General features: G+C 46.5%; 1 protein-coding gene across 2 annotated transcripts in view; it reads left to right on the plus strand.

Annotated features, from left to right (window-relative positions):
• Positions 1–12661, plus strand: part of ANTXR1 (ANTXR cell adhesion molecule 1) — a 203424-nt gene that overhangs the window by 10613 nt on the left and 180150 nt on the right. The gene's annotated exons all lie outside the window — the stretch shown is intronic.

The raw sequence follows: 12661 nt of genomic DNA on the forward strand, positions 1-12661 counted from the left end.
CATGGTGGCCAGCACGTGTCTCTATTGGGTATTTATCGATCACCTGTTTTTGTGGTGGGAATGGAGATTTTTTAAAAAGATAAGTGAAACAGGACACTTTTTGTTTTGAGACTCAAGACTTGAGCAGTGGCTGAGTGTGTGGGAGGGAAAGCTGCCTCAGGAAGAAGCAGGTTTCAGAATGCCAGAGAACCTTGTCATGAACGGGGAGAGTCTGAGCATGCAGGGCATTAGGGTGGAGACACTGAGCAAGCGCCCCACTGGAGCCTTAGGACTGAAAATAAAGCCTTGAATACTGTTAGCCCAAAGGCAGCAGCTGAAAGTGTAGTCAGGAGTAAAATTAATATAAAGATAATGACATAAAGATTTTCGAATGTCAGGAAGAGGTGGAGTTTGAAGAGGAAGGTGGTCAAGGTCCAATCCAGAGGGCTTGCCAAGAGTTGCCAAGGCAAAAGAAGAAAAACTGCACTCAGCAGGGCAAGGCAGGCTGTGGGGGGAGGGGCGGTGCAGTTCTATATCACTGAGTGGTAGGGGAAAGAGGAGGACCGAGCCAGGGGAAGGATGATCATCTGGGACATTTTCCCCTAAAGTCATCTCCTGTGGTTCTGGCCTTAAAGGATGATGCTTCCTATAATCCAGACTTTTCAGCTAAAGACATGGGAGTATATCCCTTCCTCACAGGGCAATGGCTTGTGTGTGTACACTCACACCTGGCCTGGGTCTGCCCCATGTTCCCCGTGGCCATCACCCACACCTGGCCTGGTCCGCCCCATGCTGCCCATGGCCATCACCCACACCTGGCCTGGTCCACCCCATGCTGCCCATGGCCATCACCCACACCTGGCCTGTTCCGCCCCATGCTGCCCATGGCCATCACCCACACCTGGCCTGGTCTGCCACATGCTCCCCGTGGCCACCACCCACACCTGGCCTGGTCTGCCCCATGCTGCCCATGGCCATCAACCACACCTGGCCTGGGTCCGCCCCATGCTGCCCATGGCCACCACCCACACCTGGCCTGGTCCGCCCCATGCTGCCCATGGCCACCACCCACACCTGGCCTGGTCTGCCCCATGCTGCCCATGGCCATCACCCACACCTGGCCTGGTCCGCCCCATGCTGCCCATGGCCATCACCCACACCTGGCCTGGTCCGCCCCATGCTGCCCATGGCCATCACCCACACCTGGCCTGGTCTGCCACATGCTCCCCGTGGCCACCACCACACCTGGCCTGGTCCGCCCCATGCTGCCCATGGCCATCACCCACACCTGGCCTGGTCTGCCCCATGCTGCCCATGGCCATCACCCACACCTGGCCTGGTCTGCCCCATGCTGCCCATGGCCACCACCCACACCTGGCCTGGTCTGCCCCATGCTGCCCATGGCCACCACCCACACCTGGCCTGGTCTGCCCCATGCTGCCCATGGCCATCACCCACACCTGGCCTGGTCTGCCCCATGCTGCCCATGGCCATCACCCACACCTGGCCTGGTCTGCCCCATGCTGCCCATGGCCATCACCCACACCTGGCCTGGTCTGCCACATGCTCCCCGTGGCCACCACCACACCTGGCCTGGTCTGCCCCATGCTGCCCATGGCCATCACCCACACCTGGCCTGGTCTGCCCCATGCTGCCCATGGCCACCACCCACACCTGGCCTGGGTCTGCCCTAGTCTCCCTATGGCCATCACTTCAGCTCAGGCCTCCGCCATTTTTACCAGTTCAGTGAAATCTTGCTCAAATTGATCTCTTTTTGTACCTCATCTATCTTGTCTTTGGGAACTCATGTGCCAAGTCAATCTTTGTTGTTGTTGTTGTTGTTGTTGTTGTTGTTGTTGTTGTTGAAACACAAACCTCACCTTGACACCAACTTCCCTAAGCCCCACCTCTCATACGTACTCTGAACGCAGCTGACACTCTTGCAGGACCCAGTGTGAACGCCTTGGTAAGACACTAGGGACTTTCCTTGCTGTGGTCACCATGCAGTTCCCAGGTTTCATCTCTTACCATATCCACCCCTTCTAAACTCACAATGAAACTACCGTGTGGGTTCTATAAGCCACACCCTTAGCTCAGCTCGGGCATCCCAACTCCGTCTCCACCTAAATGATGCCCACTTATCTTTAAGGCATGCATTATGGACTTTGTATGGCCCCAAGATAACTAGGAACAACCACCCCTCTGAGTCGCACCTCGACTTAAGACCCCTCTCTTGTTCAGAATCTCCCAACCCCAAGCACCTTCTGCCCTCTGACAGTGGGGTGGTCCAGTATTGCGATGGAGAGGGAAACCGCTTAGTGTTTGTTACGAGACATCTCAGCTAGACCTCATCTTTTCCTTGCTCTCTGATGCTGGTTGATGTACAATCCCCATTAGTGTGCAAAGGACCTCTGGGCATGGAAACGTTTATAAGGAGCATCCTAATTAGTCTGCCGTCACCCCTCCCTTTTTGCAAAGCTGTAAAGCAAGTAAGAAGAGAGTGTGGCACTCCAGCAGTCGAACAACAAAACAGGGCAAAGTGAGATATATGTGGGATGCTAGGGATCCTTGTTACCAAGGTAACCAAACATCCTGGCTTGCCCAGGAGAGACCTGGTGTGCTTTTATTATCCCAGTGTAATTAATAGCTTCCTCTTTGTCTCTCAAAACTGGCTCCCATTGGATTTTCAACTATAGGGAGATTGTGGTTATTAATGGTCTTCAAAGAGAGAGCAGATTAAAGACAAACCTGTAGTAGCCTTCTACCCTTTGTTCTACAAAAACAAGCAACAGTTAGCTATTTCAATGGCTCAGTTTTAAGTCTTTCCCAGGAGCCCCATTCCCACATTCCCATATCAATTTATGGAACTCCTCTGTCCTCACTAAGTGCCTCACCATAACTGCAATTGTGTTTCCTAACCCCACCATGGGGAGGCAGTATTGCACAGTGGTCACGAGCACAGGGTTAAATGCTGCAGTCTTCGGAGCAAAAAAGGGTTTGGAGCAAAATTACGTATCCTAAGGCTAGTCCAACTGTATCAAATTCCAACTCTACCACTAAATGACTGTGCATCCTTGAACAAGTTACGGAGCTTCTCCGTGAATTCAGACATCTCACCTATAATCAGTGAAAAGCACAGATCATGGAGTAGGGCGAGATAGCAGAGCTGGCCACGCCCCCAGGTGCTATCTGTTGTCTCTGATGCCAAGTGCTCCACGCAGTGCCTGCTGCTTAGCAAGTACTCCGTACTCGGGATGTCCCGGCTATTAACCTCTGTGGGAGGACAGAGGATATGGGAATGGCACTCCTGGGAAAGACTTAAAGCCGGGGCGCGGAAACAGCTGCCTGTTGCCCACTTTTGCCATTCTGTAAGGAGGCTCAAGAAGATGAAGGCAGAGAGGATGTTTTATCATTGGGGGCGGGAGAGGATTCAGTGATGCTCCCTGTCTGGCCTGACAACCTGAGTTCATTCCTTGGGACTCATGGTGGCTTAGAGCCGGCTCCTGCAAGCTGCCCACTGACCTCCGCTTACGCACGGCGCACATGTCCTCCCTCGATTAAGTAAATGCAATAAAGTTTTAAAATAGAAATGAAGGCATTAACGGCTCTTAGAAGGGTTACTCGGGAGGCACCGTAAGTGCATAAGCTAAAATGTAATGATGCGAGGAGCTCGGTGAGAGGTGATAGGGGAAGAAAGTTTGTGATTTCAGGAAAAGAAATCAAACATAGATCCGCCCGACTCCGCCTCTCACCAGCACTCTGCAGAGGTCTTGGGAGGTGACTAAGGGAGCATACATCGCATTCAGGGGACCGTGACACACAAAGCTAGTGGGAAATTAATATGAAAATCAAGCAGATGGGCTGTGTTTGAAAGAGATCAGGCAGAGCCTACTTTCAACTCTGTTGCCAAGTTAAAAAAAAAAAATTGAGATACACTTTCAAGGAGTTTCTTGAACAGTATCAAACAAAGCTGAAAACAAATTTGAAGTGAGAAAGAGTAAAGAATGGAACCTGATTGGCCAGGACCGCACCTTGGAGGCCAGACACAGAGCAGCTGTGAAGGGTGGCCGTGCCACAGAGGCAATGGCCTGGGCATCTTCATGACAGCGATCCTATCCAACATGGACTCCAGGGAAACGGGAGACTTCTGTCTTTGATTATGCGGCTGCAATAGCATCCAGAATGAGGCCAGGTACAGCCTGAGAGAATGTCAGTTAGAGATCAAGAAAACATGAGACAATGCAGGAGTGGCGTAAGTGTGTCCTGAACAAAGCAACCAATAAACCCTGCAAGGATGATGTTTCCTGATGTCGATGACCAAGGTCAAGGGTCAAGTTCATCCCCAGCTCCCCCTCGCCAGACAGAGACTGTTCACTTTACCCTATCAAGACCAACTGTATCCCCTAGATTAAGTTCTTGGAGGAGCGTAAAAGTGTAAGAGGATGCAGACAGTAAACGGATGTAGAGCCCTTGGCTGTATTTTGGAGCTCAGGTACACTCTTTTCATCGAGGGTGAATGTGGAGCCTAAAGATTTTAACACCTTGGAATAAACGATTAAATAAAATTGCTGAGGCAGAAGTAGTAAAAGGAAGTCAGCACCGTGTGAAGGCTTTGGTCAAGTAAACAAAACAAGAATGTGTGAAACAGGTGATTAAAATATGAAGTGGAAAGCAAGGGACCTAGGACCATTAATAAAGCATAAAAAAATAAGGAAACAGTGAAAGGCACCCAGGAAATAAGGCTCAGAACTGGCTGTGTAGGCAGGGAAGCTGTAAGGGCGTGCTTGAGGAGTCTTAATTTGAAGAGGAAATACACGTGGGCAGATGATAAGGAATGACAAGGAATAACATCCAGAGTGCCAGGTGTCTCTCGTTGCTGAAGTACAGTCTGGAAAAACCATTTAACGACTTAGTAGAAGTCAACTTTTCAACCTAAGGAAGGCCTGAAAATACAGATTGGATAGGTCCCTCAACTAAGAATCAAAATTAAATATTTATTTGAAGAGAGTAATACCTAGGCATTTTTCTGGTTAGAAATTAATTTTCAAGACAAAAGAAGAAAGAAAGCACAGGCTACCTACACGAGTTCTGAAACATCAAACGCAAAGGATTGTGGTTGTTGACACTCGTCTTTTATAATGGATAAAATTATTTTGTTGGTGTCATTTGCAAGTGAATAAAACATGAAAGTTGTTTTCAGATAGATATAAATTATTCTAGAAAGGGGCTTGTGCTTTTATTTTAATGAAAATCATCCAAAACATGAATCAAGATTTACAGAAGCAGTTAAACTGTGATGTTTGTTGTATGAAAGAAGCCATGCTAGGGGTGGGGTGTGTGCCTGTGACCGTAGCTCTCAGAAGGCCGTGCCAGGAGGAATGAGGATTCAAGGCCCCTGTGGGCTGTACAGCTGGACCCAACTAACAAACTAAGTACTAAATAAGTAGACAAGTGGCCACAACCATTGATGCCTTTCATGGAAGCAAGAGTCTCACTGATATTTTCAATATTGAATTGATAACTGCGTCAACAGTCAAGAACAGTTTATCATAAGAAAGAAAATATGAAGTGTTTGGGTGAAAAGCTTACACCACACTTAAACATTAAAATCCTCGAAAATAATGACCACCTCATGGAGAAGTACCCAAAGCTGGGTCCGTTCATCTGACGACAGTTTGAGAAACTGTTCCAAGAACAGGAAGGACTCAGAGTCTGAAAATGTGAGGGAGGAACTTAGACTACTAATGATGGGTGTGTGTGTGTGTGTGTGTGTGTGTGTGTGTGTGTGTGTGTGTGTGTGTATGTGTGCGTGTGTGTATGTCTAACATTAATTCTAGGAAGAGAAAACATTTATGAAGGACACAACAAATAACTAAATAAATATGCTAAAAGACAATTTCCCTAAGCTAGAGGGAGATGGCTTCTTCTAAGCCATCTAAGTCTAAGTGATTCGCCAACCACTCTGACAAATTAATCTTTAAGTGGTCCTCAAATTACATGATCTTAGACAATCCTTAAAACATATGAGTAAGTGGAAAAGTCTACATTCTTTAAAAAAAAAAAAAAGACATTATTTCTGTACTCCCTCAAAAGACTTAGATTGGCATTTCATTTTTTTTTTTTTTACTCTACAATATCAATTGCTCTAAAAACCTCAGTAAGTATGGATCTTGAATAAATGTGGCTTTTAAATTCCTCAGCTAGCTTCGGACATGCAGATTTCAAAACATGTGCCATCCATAGGCCCCTACTGAAAAGATTACTTGAAGAGATTGATATCAAAAAATATATATATATCTAAAATAAGTTGTAAAAAAGAAGCAATCCAAAGAAACAGAAGTATGCAGTGGCCCTCACTATGCTACCAATACAGTTATGTGGCAAAATGTAAGACTTGGTTGATTTTTTTCAAAGGAGCAAACACACATTTTTATGTAAAACAACCAAAATTTCTCTTACTGCATTTACTTAAGCTAGGAAATGCTGTTTGCTTCTTGTTCCCATCCTCCTCCCCGCCCCACCTGCTGGGTGACAGATGAGTTAGAACACCCTATATTTTGATGATAATCACCCCATGTTATCGTTTTTTTCCCCAAGATCCTTTCAGGTGAGGTGCTGTACCTTTTATACTTTGCATTTCCTTGAGGGAGACTGGGAGAGTGTGGGAGGGGGAGGGGGCGGGGGGCGGGGGGGAGGTCTTATGGCGTTGGACTCATTGGCTCATGCAAAGTTTGTCACATCCTCGGGGACTAGAAGGGCTTCTGCCTCACAGAAGCAGGCAGAGATGGAGATCTTAGTTTGTTTGGGAAGCTGTCATGGATCTCCTGAAGATAGCGTGACCATGGACAAAACTTCCTGCCAATTTTGAATAAACACCTTGAAGCCTAAATTTAAAACATAAACAAAATAACAGTGCAGGATCGTGAACTCTGATAAAATCATGGCTCGTGGGATGTTGACTTTACAAAACGCGCCAAGATGGCTCCCGCTCACTGCGGCAGCCATGGCATCATCTAGGCTGACTCTGAAAGATGTCTCTGAATACTTACACACTCTGAAGACGGAGAAGATATGAATAATAATGGATGAGGCTGACTTATTAAATATATTCTAAAAACCCTATACCCCACAGAGAATAAACTTTCCTTTCAAATGTCCATGAAATATGTATTAGTCCACAGAGAATGCTTCATGTATATCCCAAGGCACAAGGCCGGCCATCCACAGTCTCAGCAACAAAGAACAGGAAATGAGCAGCCAAGTAAATACCCCGGAACTTCAGCTTCAAGGAAGAGATGTATGCTTTTTATATCAACATGGCATGGGGAAGTCAGGACAATAAGTAAACAAAAAAATTAGAAAGATCCAGAGTGAAAGAAAGTGGCTCTTTAGGATAGAGGTTGGCAAACTATGGCCCAGTGCCTGTTTTTCCAAATGAAATTTCACTGTACCACAATCATGTTTATTTGTTAGGGCTCAATGTTGCTTTTATGCTTTGAAAAAAAATTAGTTGTTGACATGGAGACCATATGTTTCACCCCCACCCAGGGGGCCTAAGATATTTACTGCCTGGCTCTTCACAGAAAAAGTTGACTGATCCCCCAACTACGAAGACATCTGAAACCCATAGGAATGTGCAAAGAATATCATTACCAAGGCTGGGCATTTGCCTGTGTGCTTGGGACCCGTGCCCTCGGCGAGAAAGGCTGGCATTTGGCCGCTCGATCTGCTGTTACCATCTTGAAATTCTTAATAGCTTTTCAACAAGGGCCCCGCATTTTCCTTCTGCATGAGTCCCAACTGCAAACAAAGGAAATCAAAGGAGCAATAAATATTTCTAGAGTTCTGTGGTTTATTACTAAATACACTAAAACTATAGTGAAACCCTTGACCCTCCATTGTCCCAGCTTCTGCCTAACACAGTACCTTGTAAGGAACAGGGGCCCTTACCCCTTTAGACAGAATGTGACTCCTCCTTTTTAGCATTGCTCCCCCTTTTTTCCAGGGTTCTCAAGGAGCAAAGGGGAGCTCTGACACACTGCCTCTCTCAGGTGCACACTTCTTAAGAAAGTGATGCAGAGAGGGGCGCTTTCTGTGCAGTTGCCACAAAGGAATGCACTGCAGAAGTCCACTGTGCAAAAGCACTTGACTCATTGGCGCTATTAAAGTGATAAGAAATGGAAGCCAGGCAGGATGCAAAAGGAAGACATCCTCCTTCCCTCTGATGCTTCTGGAGCGTGGAGAAGGGACAGGTATTACAGATGGTGTGGGCAGTAAGGAAAGGTCATAGGTGAAGAGTTCGGGGACCCTGGTCTGAGTGTACATGCTTGGAGGAAAGTCTGGACGAAGGTCACTGTGGGGTGCACAGTGTGTGCTTCTGATTGGGGGGGTGCTGGGGATGCGGGGTGAGCAGTGTCTGACCACCTGTGGAGGGGGGATGGGCTTCGAGGTCTACCTTCTTTTGCCTTCCATACTATATTTCCCACCGTGAACAAGTTGCTTTGATGATGCTCTAGTTTAAAATCCTGTCCTGTGGACCCTCAGTCTATGCCACCTCCTCACAACTGACAATTTTTCATGGTGGCTGTCTTTGGGTGACATTGGTCCACCCCTTGTTAGCTTTCTGGGGTTCCCTGCAGCTCTCATCAAGCCATCTCTGAGCCTGGGGACCATGAAAATTGGATCCAGGGTGATTAAATTCAGCCATGGGAGTGCCTTTTAAGGCAATTTAACATCTTCTGTCTTAACAACAATGTCCCATTTTTGTTGAATTTGCACCCAAAGCGCCAATAGTTGATATGCAAAAACTGTGTGTTAGCTTTTCCTGGTTGTGTGCATGTATGGGTGCTTCATGTGCAAGTTCATGTGCATTCGTGTGCACGTGCAGGTGTGGGCGCATTCGCGTGTGGATGCGTGTGTGTGTGTGTGTGTGTGTGTGTGTGTGTGTGTGTGTGTGTTGGAAAGGCAGAGTGGAGGAGATGAGAGTAACCTGTCTAGTTAAGATACCTTTGGAGTCATGATTCACAGGAAAAACTACACCTTGTATCCTAACATGGAACCTTCGTGGTACTTGCACAATCAACCAGAAGTTCTCCGAGGCGCTGCTTTCTGTTACTTTCAGCAGCACATTCTGCTTTTTCAATCTTATTATGTTTCATTTCTTTGGAAAAAAAAAAGTGTTGGCAATATCCCAATAGCTGATTTCCCAACTCTCTAACTGCATTCTGCAGTGTAAGCGTCATTGTTTTCAAAGCCGTCAGCTGGCTTGACTCAGGGGAAGTCATGTGGCAGGAGGGAGGCTGAACATCATGGCTGGTCAGAGCGTCACGGTGCCAGATGGGGCAGGATGGGTGTCCCTAGACAAGAGCCAAAGAAAGGTGCTCAGTGATGGGGTTTGAATCTAAACTGGTGTCTGAAGAAGTGACAATGGAAGCAGGAGTCAAGGTTCAGGTGAGAGGTTTGGCTTGACCACAAGAAAACAGTTGGTAAAGGCCTGGGCTGACATGGAGTTCCAACTTCTTGGGGTATAGAAAGAGGAGAGAGAGAGAGACAGACAGACAGACAGACAGACAGAGACACAGAGAGAACAGGTATAGGAAGAATCTGAGAGAGGGGGCATAGTGGCAAGTGAGCTTTAGGGCTAATTTTGAGTCCACCCAACGTCTCCGAAGCTGCTGAACATCTCTGTACCGATCCAGGGTTGTCTGGGGGACCCAAGATGGTATCAGTGACTTAAGCCAGGCAGGACTAAGGATGAGCCAGGAATGACCATTTTGTAATCTCTTGCTTAGCTACTTAGCCCTCCCTGGGTCAGAGGTCCCTGGTGGTGGATTCAAACACACAATTGCTTGCTGTCCTTTTTCATTATACTCTGGTCGCTTGTGACGCTAATGCATTTTCTAAGTCATTTAACCGCACCCCAATCCCGCTGGGGGTGTCAGACACTCTCAGAAACAGAAACGAATGCAGTTTTGTTCAGGAAACAAATGGGTAAAATTTGGGATTCTGCTTTTGGTCCTACTCTGCATATTTAGGCCCCTGGGAATGACTGGCCTGTCACCTGAGGGCAATGCGACGCTGTTCCATATTGAATCCCTCAAAGAGTGTGATGTCATATGTTTCTTGGCTTTTTATCATATTTCAAATACTAGAGACTGACTAGAGAAACAAAAGTAAGAAAGAGATCTTGGAAGTGCTGTCAGCAGTGATCGTTGGCAGGGACTTACCATGGAGACCAGTGGCTTTCCCTCCTGGGGGGATGCTGAGCCTTTTTGCACACCCACCTTAGTAGATACTGGGAGAAGACACTGGCCTGGGCTCTGATTGGATCCCTTGTGTATCAAGTGGATCTTCAAACAGAGAATTCTGTAATGCTGTTTCCAGGAAGGATTCCTGGGAGGCTATTTTAATTCCAAATTATGATGAAATCTGTGCTTGCAGAATAGAGGCACAAAATCCCAGAGAAGAGACCTGTCACTAGCCCTGATGCCACTCAAACCCAAGTCCGACGGAGCAACCCTCTTTTGGCAACTCTTTATATTTGGGTTTAGAAGGAAGCTTTTGTTTCTACCTTGCAGCTTGGATAGCAATGGCTAGGTTAGCCCAACACAGTTGGGTTTTAGGTACTAACTCTTAAACAGACAAAGGTGACACTTGTAAGAGATTAAAAGCACAGCTGGGTGGAGAAAGGCCGAGCTTGAAGGCGTGCTGCCGTTTTCACAGCCAACACCTGGCTTCTCCTGGTTGGGATCAGGAATCCGGTTGTGAGCTCAGAGTGAGATCGGCCACAGGTCAGAACTACCAGGGCTCAGTTATGCTGGGAGAATAGGCCTCTAGGGAAGTTTCTACCTGGAAAATCGGTCAAAAGGCAAAGGACAACCTGTAAGACAAAGAATCTGCGTCTTCCTCTGCTGGGGAGGCAGGGGTCCACCCAGGGGCTTTCTTTCACTGCAGCCAGGTTTCTCGCAGTGGTTTGGTGGTAATGTGACCCACTGGCAGGTTTGCTGGGGCTCATGGCTTAGTGGTCATCCCTGTCGGGCGGCGTGAGAAGTGGTAAAGAAAGTATTTTGTCTAGAAGAAAGGTTCAGTGGGAGGGGCTAGGAAGAAGGTGGTTGGTGTAAAAATGAACACAAACTCATTGTGTGTGTGTGTGTGTGTGTGTGTGTGTGTGTGTGTGAAAGAGAGAGAGAGAGAGAGAGAGAGAGAGAGAGAGAGAGAGAGAAATTGTCACATAATTAAGAAATTAAATTTAAAAATAAAAGGGCTAGAATAATACCCACCAAAACCGAGGAAAGAAAAAGGGAAGGTATTTCACTTCACAGCAGAGAGGTGGGTACACAGCTGGAGGAAGAGACGGGTCCCCAGTGACCAGGCCTGTTAGACAGCACCCACTTCTCCCACAGTGCCTGGCTACACACAGCCTTTAACAACTGGGCCTGTGGGGACAGCCTGGCCCTAAGCAGAGTGGTACCCTCTTCCTGCTTTTGTGTCTTGTGTACAGTATGTACCTATGGCTTTGGGATACCTTGATAGGGGTCTTTAAGTACAAATCCATGGATGTACTCTTTGACTTTTGACTAAGTAGGACAAACTGAGCATTTCTGGGTATAAGATGGAAAAATAAATTCTCTTCAAAGAGATGAAATACATCAACTAAAATGAGAATTCTTAATTAAGAGAACGGGCTGCTTTTGTAGAGAACTGAAGCTTGGTTCCCAGCACCCACATGATGGCTCACAACTCCAGCTCCGAGGGATCTGATGGCCTCTTCTGGCTTCCACGGGCACAATATGCATGTAGTATACTTACATACATGAAGCAACTATTCATACACATAAAATAAAAGCAAATGACATATATATATATAAACATTGTGTCATAAGGGAGCTAGAGAGATGGCTCAACTTGATGCTTAAGGGTGCTCAACACTCTAGAGGACCCAGGGTCAGCTCCCAGCACCCACTTTATAGTCAATGCACAGCCTGCTGTAAGTGCAGCTCAGCTCCAGGGGATCTGACGCCCTCTTGTGGCCTCAAACTGCACTGCATGCATGTGCATACACTACACACATAACACACACACATGTCTGATCACACATATACTTACATGACATATAAATAAATAAATATATAAATAGATACATAAATCCAGACACCAGTGAAAACTGTTTGCAATACAGTGTCAGAGCTGAAAGCAAACCACAGCCTTAGCTATAATGGCAGGCAGACCATGGCTCTGCTGGGCAGATCTGTGTGTGAGAGGGAAAAGGCATCACAGGTCTGAGTGACAAGGGCTAAGACAGTCCCACTGTGAGAGACCGATCATGAGCACTGTGGGTAAAACAGGCTAAGTCACAGTGATGGAAATGAGATCTTAAGACAATGTCAGATTCAGGAAATTTAAAAAACAACTTTCCAGCTTAAACTCCCATAATCGCCTATTTTCAGAGGACTGGTTTCCCCCTCTTCAGTAAGTGCATTCCCTTTTAACACAGTGAGAAGTTGAGCCATTTTCTTTCTTTCTTTCTTTCTTTCTTTCTTTCTTTCTTTCTTTTTTTTCTTTTTCTTTTTTTTTTTTATTATTATTCCGAATAGCCACATTAGACTCAGTAGACTTTCCTGCATGTTTAACTCTCAGAACCTTAAATAAATTCCACCAAATGGTCAATTATTATTATTTAGGA

The sequence above is a fragment of the Acomys minous genome, assembly GCF_964271855.1.
Source record: "Acomys minous genome assembly, chromosome: 17".
Classification (NCBI taxonomy): domain Eukaryota; kingdom Metazoa; phylum Chordata; class Mammalia; order Rodentia; family Muridae; genus Acomys; species Acomys minous.